Source organism: Gopherus evgoodei, chromosome 4 (genome assembly GCF_007399415.2).
Source record: "Gopherus evgoodei ecotype Sinaloan lineage chromosome 4, rGopEvg1_v1.p, whole genome shotgun sequence".
NCBI classification, from domain to species: domain Eukaryota; kingdom Metazoa; phylum Chordata; order Testudines; family Testudinidae; genus Gopherus; species Gopherus evgoodei.
Genome location: NC_044325.1, coordinates 25,415,141 through 25,428,203, shown reverse-complemented (window position 1 = coordinate 25,428,203; position 13,063 = coordinate 25,415,141). Strand labels below are relative to the sequence as shown.

General features: G+C 40.3%; 1 protein-coding gene across 3 annotated transcripts in view; it reads right to left on the bottom strand.

Annotated features, from left to right (window-relative positions):
* The window catches only part of BEGAIN (brain enriched guanylate kinase associated), a 252,168-nt gene that overhangs the window by 183,830 nt on the left and 55,275 nt on the right, over positions 1 to 13,063 (bottom strand). Inside the window, exon 1 of one of the 3 annotated variants that reach the window (XM_030558746.1) lies at positions 5,841 to 5,919. The exons of the other annotated variants lie outside the window; for them this stretch is intronic. The gene's annotated coding sequence lies outside the window, so the exon portion shown is untranslated. Of the gene's footprint in view, positions 1 to 5,840; positions 5,920 to 13,063 lie in introns of those variants that run through there. 3 annotated transcript variants of the gene reach the window in all.

The window sequence follows — 13,063 nt, the reverse complement described above, 5'->3', positions numbered from 1 at the left end:
CTTTAGAATTTTTGCATCTAACAAGCATAAAGGAGGAATGAAGTCAACTTTGATTTTCAGAGCTAAAATGGCTCAGGAAAAGAATGTTATTGTATGCGGGCACTGGATGAGAAATACAAAGATTAAGCACAGTATCCAGGGCTCAGTCCAAAGCCTATAGGAAGTCAATGGAAAGACTGACCTCATTGGGTTTTGGACGGTGTGAGATTATGTTGAGAAATCAAAAACTCTACCTCCTAGAGTAATAAAAGCTCTTTTATGCCTTTCTAGTCCATATGGAACATAGAACCTTCATCACTGCCTTCCATCTTTGGTGGTCTCCTGCCACCATCTTAGCTTCTTCCTGGGTCGTTTTGATAGTTTTCAAATACGCTTTTATTTGCATCTCCATGTCATTCATGGTCGTATTCCCTCTTGCCCTCAGTCTAATCCCTGTCTTGTTATGTTGTTCAGATCTTTCCTCCACACATGTCCTAGCCATCCCCGTTTTTGTTCTGTAATTCTCTGTCCAATCAGTTTCTGTTTTGTCGTCCTCCAAAGTTCTTCATTTGTGACTTTTTTTTTTCTGGATATCTGATATTGAGGATTTGTCTAAGGCAGTTGTTTATGAGACCATTGAGTTTAGATAGTAAGATCTTTAAGTGTCCTAGTTTCAGTGCCATATAGTAAGATCAACTTTTACAATAGAGTTAAATATTCAAAACTTTGTTTGGAGGGCAGGATTTCGGTTTCTCTACATTGGCTTTAGAACAGCGAAAGCATGTCTGACTTCCACTGTTCTAGCTTTAATATCTTCATCCGTTCCATCTGTTGTACTTACAATGCTGCCAAGATAAGTGAACTATCAGACCTCTTTCATGCCACTCCCAGATGGTGTTATTGGTGGTTCTTGTTGATGTGTTGATTCTCACCATTTTAGTTTTCTTGGTGTTGATTTTTCCATCCTAGAGATCATTTGTTTTACCTTGGATGTCTCTCTGGATATGAGATAGCAAGATGATGTCATCTGCAAAGTCATGATCCTTAGACTTCTCGGTGGAAGGCCACTGCATGCCCCTTGGTTGTTCTGTACTCTCCCTCATTATTCAGTCTATTACCAGTAAACAGATCATGGGTGACATAAGATGATGTCTGACACTGTAGTAACATCAAATGGCTTAGTCAGTTCACTGTTATGTATTACTTGGCTTGCTTATATTTTCATAGAAGCACTGAATGATGTTCACAAATTTCGGAGTGATGTCATGCAGTGTGGCAACTTCCATAAAATTGTTCTTTCCCCTGTATCAGAGGTTTTTGGAAATATATAAAATTCCAATTAAGCTATTGATTTGACAGCCCTGTGATGATACATATGGGTAATATTTGATTTATGGATGATTTCTCATGTCTGAACCCTGCCTGTTCTTGTCATAACTTTGAATCTATCACTTTCTTTTTGTCTAGAATAATACAGTATGTATAAATAGTTTAGTTTACTTGGGATAGACAGCAATTGAATGCCCCTCCAGTTTTTACACTGACCACGATTGTCTTTCTTTGGCAGTTTCACTATGACTCTTTTTTCCTTCTTCCCATATCTTTCGTAAGAGACCGATTAAATGTCTACCGTGTTCAAGTTTGCCTTAAGAACCTCCCTTGGAACATTATCTGGATCTTTCCAGACTCTTAGAGAAATAAAAGCTATATGTCCCTTATTAGGTGAAGAAAGCATTAGCTACTCCATGAACATATAGGTCTCCAAAGTAGTTCTAAAGTTACTGATCCAGTACAGCACATAGGCACATGCATAACATTGAGTTGTTCCGCTGAAGTTAATGGGTTCTCATGTTTAGCACAATTTGTCAGTCACAATACACATAATCATCAGAAACCTAGCATCAAATCTTAAACTGTGAATTCTGAGAAAAAATCTTAGTGATTAAGGGAACCAGGTAATAGAAAGCTCTGATTTAGAAGGCATTTGACTCCACTACTGCAGTGAACCTGAAAAACAGGAGACATGGTCAGTTAGAGCATAGAGCTCCATAATGGCAAATGAAAAAATTTCAATGGCATTCGTTTGCATATGCTAGGACCTGTATCTGCGGGGAAAGAAATGCATTTACTGCCTTGGTGGTAATAACTAGCGAGGCACATTGAATCTCGCAATGAGCTCTGTGTGGGTGAACCCCGTGCAGGATCAGGGCCGTGGTATGGGTGGGATTTCATATTGCAATTCTGATGCAGGTGAAACTCTCATTGAAGTCAGTTGCTCCCAGCTGACTTTAATGGGACTCTGCCTCTCTGAGTACTGCAGAATCCAGCTCAATATGCTCAAACAAAGCTTGCTCTGCCTCGCTAAATCTAGTATCAGTGAACAAACAAATAAATGATAGTCAAGCATGGACCATTCAAAGAATGTAAACAAATACACACTTGGTGAAATTAAACTTGTCTGGCATTTGTAGAACAGGAGCCTGTCTGTTAAAGTTACTCTTGCTAGTTGTGCCAGACTTGAGAGTCTAATTTTTTTTGCCAGGGTATCATATGCAACCTGGAAGATTTACAGGATTGAAGTAACAGTCTCCTAGCAACAACATATTCTCTGACTCTCCTCTTTGATAACCATTAAAATGTATGTTAATTGCACCAGATATTACAAAATGAAATGTTGAGTTCCATAACTAATGAAATGAGGAATTTTGATTTACATCTTCATTTCAGAATAACAATGCATTGGGCTGGAACTGCAGCATGGTTACTAGGATACCTCCATGTAGTTTATATTGCCAGCAATTTGTTTAGTTACTCATTACTGGGTCCCAATCCTGCAAACACCTAGGCACCTAAGTACATACATGTGGAGCCCCATTGAACTTGGCAAGACTACCCATGTGCTTAAGTGTTTGGAGAATTAGGATCTTAATGTCTGCGTCTTGGCTTGTATGCATTCTAAGCCTTATCTTTTTCCCTTTGTGCCTCTGTCTCTCATTAGGAAATCATTTTTTGACAACCTGAGAACAGGGAGTCAAAGAATTTAAATCCTAACGGCAAAATTCTGCTCTCAGATCCTCCTGGGAAATTTTGACTGAAATAATGCTCTCCCCTGGAATTCACAGCTGTGCCTCACACCTATGAAGTGCAGTATATCACTCAAAATGCAGCTCTGAGATCAGGAATGCAGAAAAGAAGGAACAGACATGTTAACTGAAAAAAAAATCTGCAAACTAAGTCAGTCTATCCAAGGGGAAGCTTTAGTAGCTTGCCAGAAGACTTCAAAAAGGGTGCACAGATGGAAGCCAGTACAGAATGCAGGACTTGGCATTTAGGGTAGGATCAAAAGAGGATGTTGCATTACTGTCTTTAATAGGGTGAAGCAGGAAGGGCCATGACTCCAGAGAATACTGGTCAAAATGTTTTGAAACCAAAGATTGACCCCCCCCCCCAAAAAAAAAAAGGGTGTGTGGGGCAGGGGGAAGGAGGACAGAGAGGGGATGTTTTCTTCTTGAAAGCTTCAGCAAAGATTTTTCTCCTGTATTTTGACCATCTATTTCTAACTGAGAAGCACAGACAAGGAAGTGCTGAAAGGAAGAAACAAAAGAAGATTGGTTTTCATAAGTGTAGATTTTAGAAAAATTGATTATTCCTGTGGAAAAGAGCTGCACAACTTAAAATAAAATGGTCTCTGCTATAGAATTGTATAGGAAGTTTCCAAAAAATATTCAAAAGGTACCAGAGAGAGGGTGGTCCAGGTCTAGGGCAATAGCCTAGGACCTAGGAGATTCATGTTCAAGCCCATGCTCCCTCACTGACTTTCCATGTAACCTTGGGTAAGTCACTTAATCTGTCCATGCCTCAGTTTCCTATCTGTAAAATGGGGGATAATAGGACTTCTCTACCTCAGAGGAGTGTTGGAAGGATAATTAAGAACATAAGTATGGCCATCTAAGGACAGACCAATGGTCCATCTAGCCCTGTCTTGTGGCCAGTGCCAGATGCTTGAGAGAGAATGAACAGAACTGGGCAATTATCATGTGATCCATCACCAATCATCCAGTCTCACCTGCTAGCAGTCAGAGGTTTAGGGACACCCAGAGCATGGAGTTGCATCCCTGACCATCTTGGCTAATAGCCATTGATAGACCTGTCCTCCAGGAACTTCCCTAGTTCTTTTTTGAACCCAGTTATACTTTTGGCCTTCACAACATCCCCATGGCAATGAGCTACACAAGTTGACTGCGTGTTGTGTAAAGAAATACTTCCTTTATTTTAAACCTGCTCCCTATTAATTTCATAGGGTGACCCCTGGTTGGTGCGTTATATGAAGGAGTAAATAGCACTTCCTTATTCACTTTCTCCACACCACTCATGGTTTTATAGCCCTCTATCATATCTCCCCTCGGTCATCTCTTTTCTAAGCCAAACAGTCCCAATCGTTTTAATTTTCCCTATGTGGAAGCTGTTCCTTACCCCTAGTCATTTTTGTTGCCCTTCTCTGTACTTTTTCCAATTCTAATTATCTTCTTCGATATAAGTTGACCAGAACTGCATGAAATACTCAAGGTGTGGGCATACCATGGATTTATACAGCAGCATTATGATATTTTCTGTCTTATCTATTCCTTTCCTAATGGTCCCTAATATTCTGTTAAGTTTTTTGACTGCTACTGCATCTAAATATCTAAGATAGATTCTATGGGTTTTAGAGAAGTTTCTACAGAACCCCATTAAATGTCTGCAGAGTCCCAATTAGGTTCATCCTTATTAAATTCTGCAGGACTTTTTTTTTCTGTGAGGAGCTGTCCTGCAAAGAAGATGGATCTGTTATTTTTCTTACACAGAAAGAATAACCATACCTTTTTGGTCAGAAGAGACAGAAAGCAAATGTAAAGTGTCCATGAGCAAGCACAATGTGTTTGTCTGCCCCTGAGTGGGCTGCATCTAACCACAGAATGACAGTTGCCTCAGCAGCAGGTATTTAAAGGTGCAGTACAGAGAAAAGAGTCAGAACTGAGTTATACACAATGCAATGTACACAATTAGTAAGTATGGTTAAAGTAAAATGAACTGGTATTATCCAGGCAAACAAAATCCAATAAAATGTCAAATAGAGAGATGTCATTATTGTTCTGCTATAGGTAGGTCCTAGAAAGATCACAAACACATCTACGCTGCCAAAAAAACCCCACCAACCCTAAACAAACCACAGCAGCGAGTCTCAGAGACCAGGTCAATTGATTCAGGCTGGTGCTAGGGGGGAACAAATAGCAGTGTAGACATTCCTGCTTGGCGTCTGAGATCTGCCCAGACTTTGAGACCCACTGCCGTGGTTTTTTCTTTTTCTTTTTCTTTTCTTTTTTCTCACAGTGTAGATGTGCCAGATCCTTGCAACTGTAAAGAAGAACAGTACTCATGTCTTATTATGTGCTGGCAGGGCGTTTTGCCATTCAGTATCCTGTTACAATCAATTGTAAGGGAAAGTAAATTTTCCTTTCATCGGCTCTTTTGAGTGTGCTATCAATAGACTCAGCCTGCCAACCGATTACAGTTATGGTGCAAGAGGAAAGCTACTTACAAATTGGATTTGTAAGTATAAAAACAAGATCATAAACAGGCCTAAAATGTTCCTGACTCTCTATCCTACTGCTAAAATAGCTAAAATGATAGAATTACATGACTTTGAGCAAGTGCTTTTCTTCCCCATACAGAAATTCTTCCTTCCTTTAATGCCTATACCATTATTTGATACAAAAGTAAGATTTGTTTCTGCACTGTGGAAGCAGTGTGATTTCTTTAGATATATCGTTAGTCAAATGCCAGACACTATGCACACACTCTCCTTCGGGTCTCTGCCTTACCTAGACTTTGAGTGACATCTGAGCCACAGACCATATATGAATCGATGCAGGTGCAAGAGATCATTCTTCCATTCACATCTCATATGGCTGCAATAGAGAGAACTGGAACAGAAGGCTGAAACTTAAGTAGAGGCCGTAAGGAGGCTATGGAGAGAAGAATGGGAAATTTCATATGATGACATCCTATACCAGAAAATAATGTTCCATTGTGCTTATGAACTATGTGTGTTAGCATTACGTTAGCCCCTTAGTAATGCATCTCCCAGCAGTTGGTTGGGCTAATGAATTCTGATGTGTGCCAGTTCTGGCATGGAATGTGGGGTGAGAGGATCTCCACTTGCTGCAGGTAGAGGAGCTGCAAAACCATTGGAAGGGAAGGATTCTGGGAATCTATGACCCCTCACCCCCAAGCAGGCCTTTGTATCCTAACCCTCTTTCCCTCCTCCTGAAATTGCAGAAAGTTCTGCCATAATCCCATTATTATAGAATCATAGAATATTAGGGTTGGAAGGGACCCCAGGAGGTCATCTAGTTCAACCCTCTGCTCAAAGCAGGACCAATCCCCAGACAGAATTTTACCCCAGTTCCCTAAATGGCCTCCTTATCGCTCCTTTTGTGGTGAGTAAGAGGGACGGGAGTGTACTCCCTGAAGATGTTTATTTGTAAGGGGAAGAGAGGGCATGATGTCACTGGAATTGATTTCCCCCACAGCTACTTGCTCCTCGCTGCCTACTGAGGATGCGCTCCACTTTGGCTCAATCCTGTGAGCTCTCTTACTGGAGTTGTCAGCAGGGGGTTGCTCTCTGGGTGATGGTTTCTGTGTGGCTCATATGATCTCCTCCATTGCTACTCAGATGGGACAGATTTCTTCCTCTCTGCCAACACATTGAGTCACTTCCTTTCCTGTCAGCATGTGCTAGGGCCCTATGTGCAATATAGCAGCTGGTAAGATGGAGTCTCAGAGGAGATGAGGAGGGGTGTCTGCACACTTCTGAGCACCTGCTCAGGATCTGCGCAGACATTCACATCTGCAGTGTCTATTTTACAGAGGGGGAACTGAGGCACAGAAAGGCTAAGTGACTGGCCCAAGGTCACACAGGAAATCTGTGGCAAATTGAACCCAGGTTTCCCAAAAGGCAGATTTGACCGAGGAGAGACATTAAATTAGGTTAGATCCTAGAAAATGGTTTTATCTCTTAAATATTGTTGGATAGCGATTCAATGTCTTCATAGAAACTACCCTCAATTCCTACTGACTTTAGTAGAGGATGGGTTCTTGGTTTTTTGGACCATCTTATCCAATTTGACAACAAGGCAATCTCTCCTACGTTCTGTAGGATACTTCTAAAAAGGCCTATAGAATAGTTATTGCTTCCTATTAAATTCCATAGGGCCTTTCCACAATGATATTGCACCTCTAGAAATTTAAGGGCATTAATGTGAAAATACCTGGATATTTTCAGAACAGGCCCTGACCTACTGCCACTGACTTCAGTGGTGCAGGGTCAGACACTTAACTTGGAGAACACAGTTGCTTTTATTTGGAGGGGAGATGAGTATCTTTAGAACTGTACTGGATTCAGCATCCCCAGGAGACTGACTCTGGGCATCAAGACAATAGGTGTGCACAGAACAGGGGTAACTTGTTCAAGATCTCAGCACAATGCACAGATTTGGGGAATAGACAATGTTTGACAGGGAAGCTAGTAAACTAATAAATATTAACTACATTGATTATCTTTTGTTACCGCTCACTTGCTTTCAGTTAAAGGTGAAATCAAGGAATGTTAAATTAGAAATCTCCTTTCTCTTTTGGAGAACCCAAATTGGAGGAAGAATCAGAGGATGATCCTGTGGCTAAGGCAGTGCATGGAGACCCAAGAATCTGGGTTCAGTTCTTGGATCTTCCCCAGATCTCCTGTATGATTGGCCCTGCCAATGCTTATGCATTTGCTTAACTTTACTCACATGGGAGGTTTCATTGAATTTAAGTGTTTGCTGGTCGAGGTCTTCGCTCCAAATTGTCTGTTAGTCTATAAGGTGCCACAGGATTCTTTGCTGTTTTTACAGATCCAAACTAACACGGCTACCCCTCTGATACTCTGTACTACAGTTCCCCTCTGTAAGATGGGATACTTCCTCTCCAGGGGCAGCTCTAGACATTTCGCCACCGCAAGCATGGCGGCAGACCATGAGGGGCGCTCTGCCAGTTGCCGGTCCCGCGGCTCCGGTGGGCCTTCTGCAGGCACGCCTGTGGGAGATCCACCAGAGCTGCCTGCCGCCCTCCCAGCGACCAGCAGAGCGCCTCCTGCAGTATGCCGCCCCAAACATGTGCTTGGCGTGCTGGGGCCTGGAGCCACCCCTGTTCCTCTCTTCTGCCCTCTTTCTGTTATGTTTACCACCCTAAATGGTTTGCAGTCTCTTACTATAGGTTTATAAAGCATCTTGCACAATGGTGCCCCAAACAGTGAAATATAATTGGTTTGCTTCTGCACAAAAATAAACAAGGCCCATTAATTTGCTGAACAATTTGTATCAAAGCTACAAAGGATCAAACTGAAGTTCAGTGCTGAAAAACTCACTGACAAATGAATCAGCCTTCTAAAGCAGGAAATGCAGGCTGCAGACGATAAGTAAAATAGATATGCAACCTTGTAATACATGACTATATTTACATTAAATTCTTTTGCTGGTGTCCAAACCCAGGAAAACAGAGCTGAAGCCCAAGATAGAATTTAGTCATATAGTTCAGCTGTGCAATCCATTGTTCATTCATTTTAAAAATAGGTACGTGAGGCACTGAGGCGCAGCACCGGGGAGATCAGAGTTGTCACCAACATGAAAAGATAATGAATCCAGAAAGACAAAAAGTTTCAGGTGAAGGTTAAAGGTAAGAGAGAGAAACAAATGGAAACAACAGAACTAAAATAGTAAAAGGAAAAAAAGACTTTATGATTTTTCATGAGTAAGCCAGAAAAAAGGCTTATGGCAGTCAATGCTGACTGTAGCTGTTATAAATACAAAAATATATATGGCTGGAACATATCCTGATCCTTTGCCCTCTGTGGGGTCAAGTGTCAAAATGAGCTTTACCCATTGACTGTTGTAGAGCCTGGATTTCACCACCAGTACATAGGAACTTCCTCCTTCCAGGCAGGGGGATGGACATGATTTAGCCATCCCTGTGCAGTCACACATTCAAACAAACATACTCCTAGGGAGGAGTACTGCTGGCTCTCAGCATCTCACTTGCTATTAGCATAAAGTAATATGTAATAATAATATACATATTGGTACTTTAATAGGGCCAATTTCACAAAGTTGAAAATAATTGAGCCAAATCAGCTGGGAGGGAGAATTTAACCAGAAAAATGTCATTGATGATTGGGAATCATTTAAGAACACTTTGCTAGATTACCCAGAAGCCACAGTCCCACAACAGAAGAAGACTTTACTGGTTAAAAAAACAACCTGGTTTGCAGGGGAAGTGAAGGCAGCTGTAATTTTTTTTTAAATGTAACAAATAGAAAGAAGGGGAAGTTGATAGTAATGAATACAGATTAGAAGTTAGGAATTGTAGAAAATTGGTAAAGGAAATAAAGGGACACGAGAAATCTAGGCACAGCAGATTTAAAGACTATAAGAAAATAGTTTTAAAAAATATATTGGGAACAAAAAGAATCCTGACAATGGTATTGATCAATAACAATATAGAAAAGGCAAATATATTCCATAAATATTTGTTCTCTATATCATACGGTGATAACACTCTTTCTGTTTCATTAGTATGGCTTGAACATGTTAAACAGAAGCTACAAAAGTGAGACATTTTAAATACAGCACATCCAGATCTCTTGTATCCAAGAGTTTTAAAAGATCCATTGTTTCTTTTGTTTAAAAGATCCATGCCACGCTGAATCACACCATCTAAACCAGTCTCCCAGAATGGCCTATACTAGATGTGTCAGAGGAAAGTACAGGAAATGCTGTAGTGAATGTATGGAAGAACTTTTCCATGAGGAAAGTTTCTTCTTAACTTGTCAGTCTGCAGTTGGCTTATGGCTTGAGGGTTTACATTCCTTCTAAACAAACATTTTAGTGTATTTACCATAAATGTGGATATTTTAATCCTCCAAATAAATGTCCAATTGTGTTCTGAATCCTATTAATCTCATTGGTCTCCGTGCTATCCTGTGGCAGAGAGTTCCACAGGGAAATTACACAATGAGTAAAATGTTTCCTTTATCAGTTTTCAATTTATTACCTTTCAGTTTTATTGAAGATTTCATTATTCGTGTACTATAAGAGGCTAAAGTGGAGCACCTTATTTACCAGCTCTAAACCATTCATTGTTTTCTATACCACTCTGATTTTTCCTCTAACCTAAAAAGTTTCAACTTTGTCAGTCTCTCCCCAAACAAAAGTCTTTCCAAACTTTTACCAAGTTTCATTGCCCATATCTGAATCCTATTTCTGCACTGCCATTTTTGAAATAAGGTGACCAAAACATACCCAGTATCAAGACTGGGACGTGGGTAATTTGACGTAATGGTCAGAGGCAGAGTCCAAGCCAGCGGTCAGAGCCAGAATCAGGAACCCAGGATCAAGCAAGACTCTGGTCCTGTGTGGCAGGCAGTCAGGAAGTCTCTCAGTCATTCAGACAACTTCCTGTGCCTCCTTCTGGCTTAAATAATATGGTTAGGCCAATCAGTGGAGCCAGTCATCATCCCAATCAGGGTTGTCATGGGCAATACCTCGGGAAGGGGGGTCAGATTTCTGCTAGCTCATCACTTACAGTAGTTCTGGGTGAGCTGCTCAGTGGTGGCCAGGGTGTGAGGGCTGCCTGGGAACCCATGTGCCCTGACACCAGATATTCTAGGTGAGGGTGAACAACTGATTTATAGAATATTGTCAGTATATTTTCCATCCTAATCTTTTTATGTACTAAGTAACATGTTCTCTACTTTTCTGGCCACCCCACCGTATGGAGTGGAGTGGTTTCCACTGAGTTGTCCACAAAGATATTCTGGTCTATTCCCTGGATTTTTTTCAATTAATTTAGAGCACACTGAAATTATTCTTTCCAACATGTTACTTTGCATTTGTAAACAGTAAGTTTCATCTGCTGTTTTGCTACCCTTTCACCTGGCTTTGTTAGTTCCCTTTGAAGCTTCTCATTGTCTTCTGTAGTCTTCACTAACCCAAACGGCTCTGTGCCTTCTTGAAATATTGCCACTTTCTTTCTTTTTCCACATCATCATTTAAAGCCCTTTTCTATGCCCAATCTTCTCCCTTACACATTGATACCATGGAGGTTCCCTTGTCTAGGTGGCTCTGTGTGGTACTGGAGATATTTCAAAGAGAGCTGCCACAGGTGCCCTAAAAAGATATTTTTGCTCTAGTAATCTAAACTCTGCTTCCAGGACCTCTCTTCTATATATTCACCATGGTCACTGCTTCATCCATAGCACACTTTAGAAGTCTTGTGAGCTCTACCAGTTTACACATCATAGGCAAGTTACTGAATAGGTTCTCATAAATGTTATATGCCCAGCTATCAGAATTTTTAATGATCATATCCCTTGTCACCACGGCTTGTCTACATCTAACAACTGTAGCCCCATCTCCTGGAGAGTCATCTTCTCAGAACGGGAGGAGCCTTCAGCTTCCTTAAGGCACTTATTCAGACACCATCAATATGTACGAGTTGTTTAGAGTTCATTGCTCTTGTCTGCACTGAACTCCCTCAGCCGGCATGCAATACAAGAAAACTTATTTAGTCAGAACTACTGATAGGCTACAGCATGTTTGCATTTTAACACAAGTATCAGTTATAGCACCTACTTCCTCCACATTTTGTAACCATGTGCCTTTTCTATTGTGGGATAACTGTAATAACAGTACACATTTGAACAGGCCAAGAAGCATCTTCAGTTAAATAAGAAACAAAATATTTCAGTTCAGAGTGGAAGTTATTCTAAGCATGGCAGGTTGTTTTAATCTAATAGGGATAGGTAAGGCGGAAAGGGTAAGGGATGACTATTTCAAAGCCCTTGAGAAAGATTACACTACTAAATATTATTTGGGACAATAGAGAGGAATCTTAGAGTAGATAGCCATGGCATTTTCAGTGGGGCAGAATAAGGTTAAATCAATAGGCCTTTACACCTAATGTTAAATCAATACTCTATTATCAACTTCTCTTCTTATTTTTTGGCCAACTAACATAAATCCTGCTAAAAACAGATTAAGAACAAGCAACAGCTAAAACAGCTATTGATTGGATTGTTGAAAAGTTGAAGTTTGTTGCAGTTATAAACACTGCAATATGTTTTCCAGGAACACTACTTGTGCCAAATGGGCAAACCCCCATAAAATAATAAGGCCAAGATTTTTAAAAAGTAACCAGTGATTGTGGTTGCTTCAATTTTTGGGTGCTCAGGTTGAGACACATTAAAGAGGTCTTTATTTTCACAAATTGCAGAGCACACACCTATCCTCTGAAAATCAGGTCCCTTTAGTGTGTCTGAAGATGAGTGCTCAAATATTGGGATATCTAAATTCACTCATCCCTTTTGAAAAATTGGCCTGTGTGGGAAAGGGGAAAAGCAGAACATTTCACATAAAAGTTGCTGAGCTTTTATAAAGTAGTGAAAACAGACATTTGCTTTTCAATAACACTGGTCTACAAATTTTGAGAAGTCGTCTGCTTCAGAGATAAAATGTGATATTTATTATGTATTTTGATGTGCTGAATTCAAATATGACAATTAAAACAACTGATTGGCTACTGTGTCTAAGATATTTAAGTTTTTACATTTTATATCTATGTATATTGTGTAGATAGTAGAGTTTTAATAATAAATTGTAAACCTAGGTCTTTTCATGTGTTTATGGTTGCTTTACATGATAATATTTCAACTGTCCTGTTTATGTAACACTTTAAAAATCAGCAAAAGGGTTATAAATAAAATTGATTATGAAACAAAAGGCAAAAAACTATTATGTACATAGTTTAGTCCTATTCAGTGTCTACTCGGCGCTTCTTGGCTTGTCTCTTGTATTCATTAAATGGAGCATCTCTTGTCACTGTCCAGCAATAGTCTGCAAGCATTGATGGGCTCCATTTGCCCTGATAGCCTGCCAGGAGATTCCACTGCTGTAGTCTGGAGCCCAACAGCTCTGCCTTACTCTTGGGTAGTTCCAAATCCCTGACAAGGTCA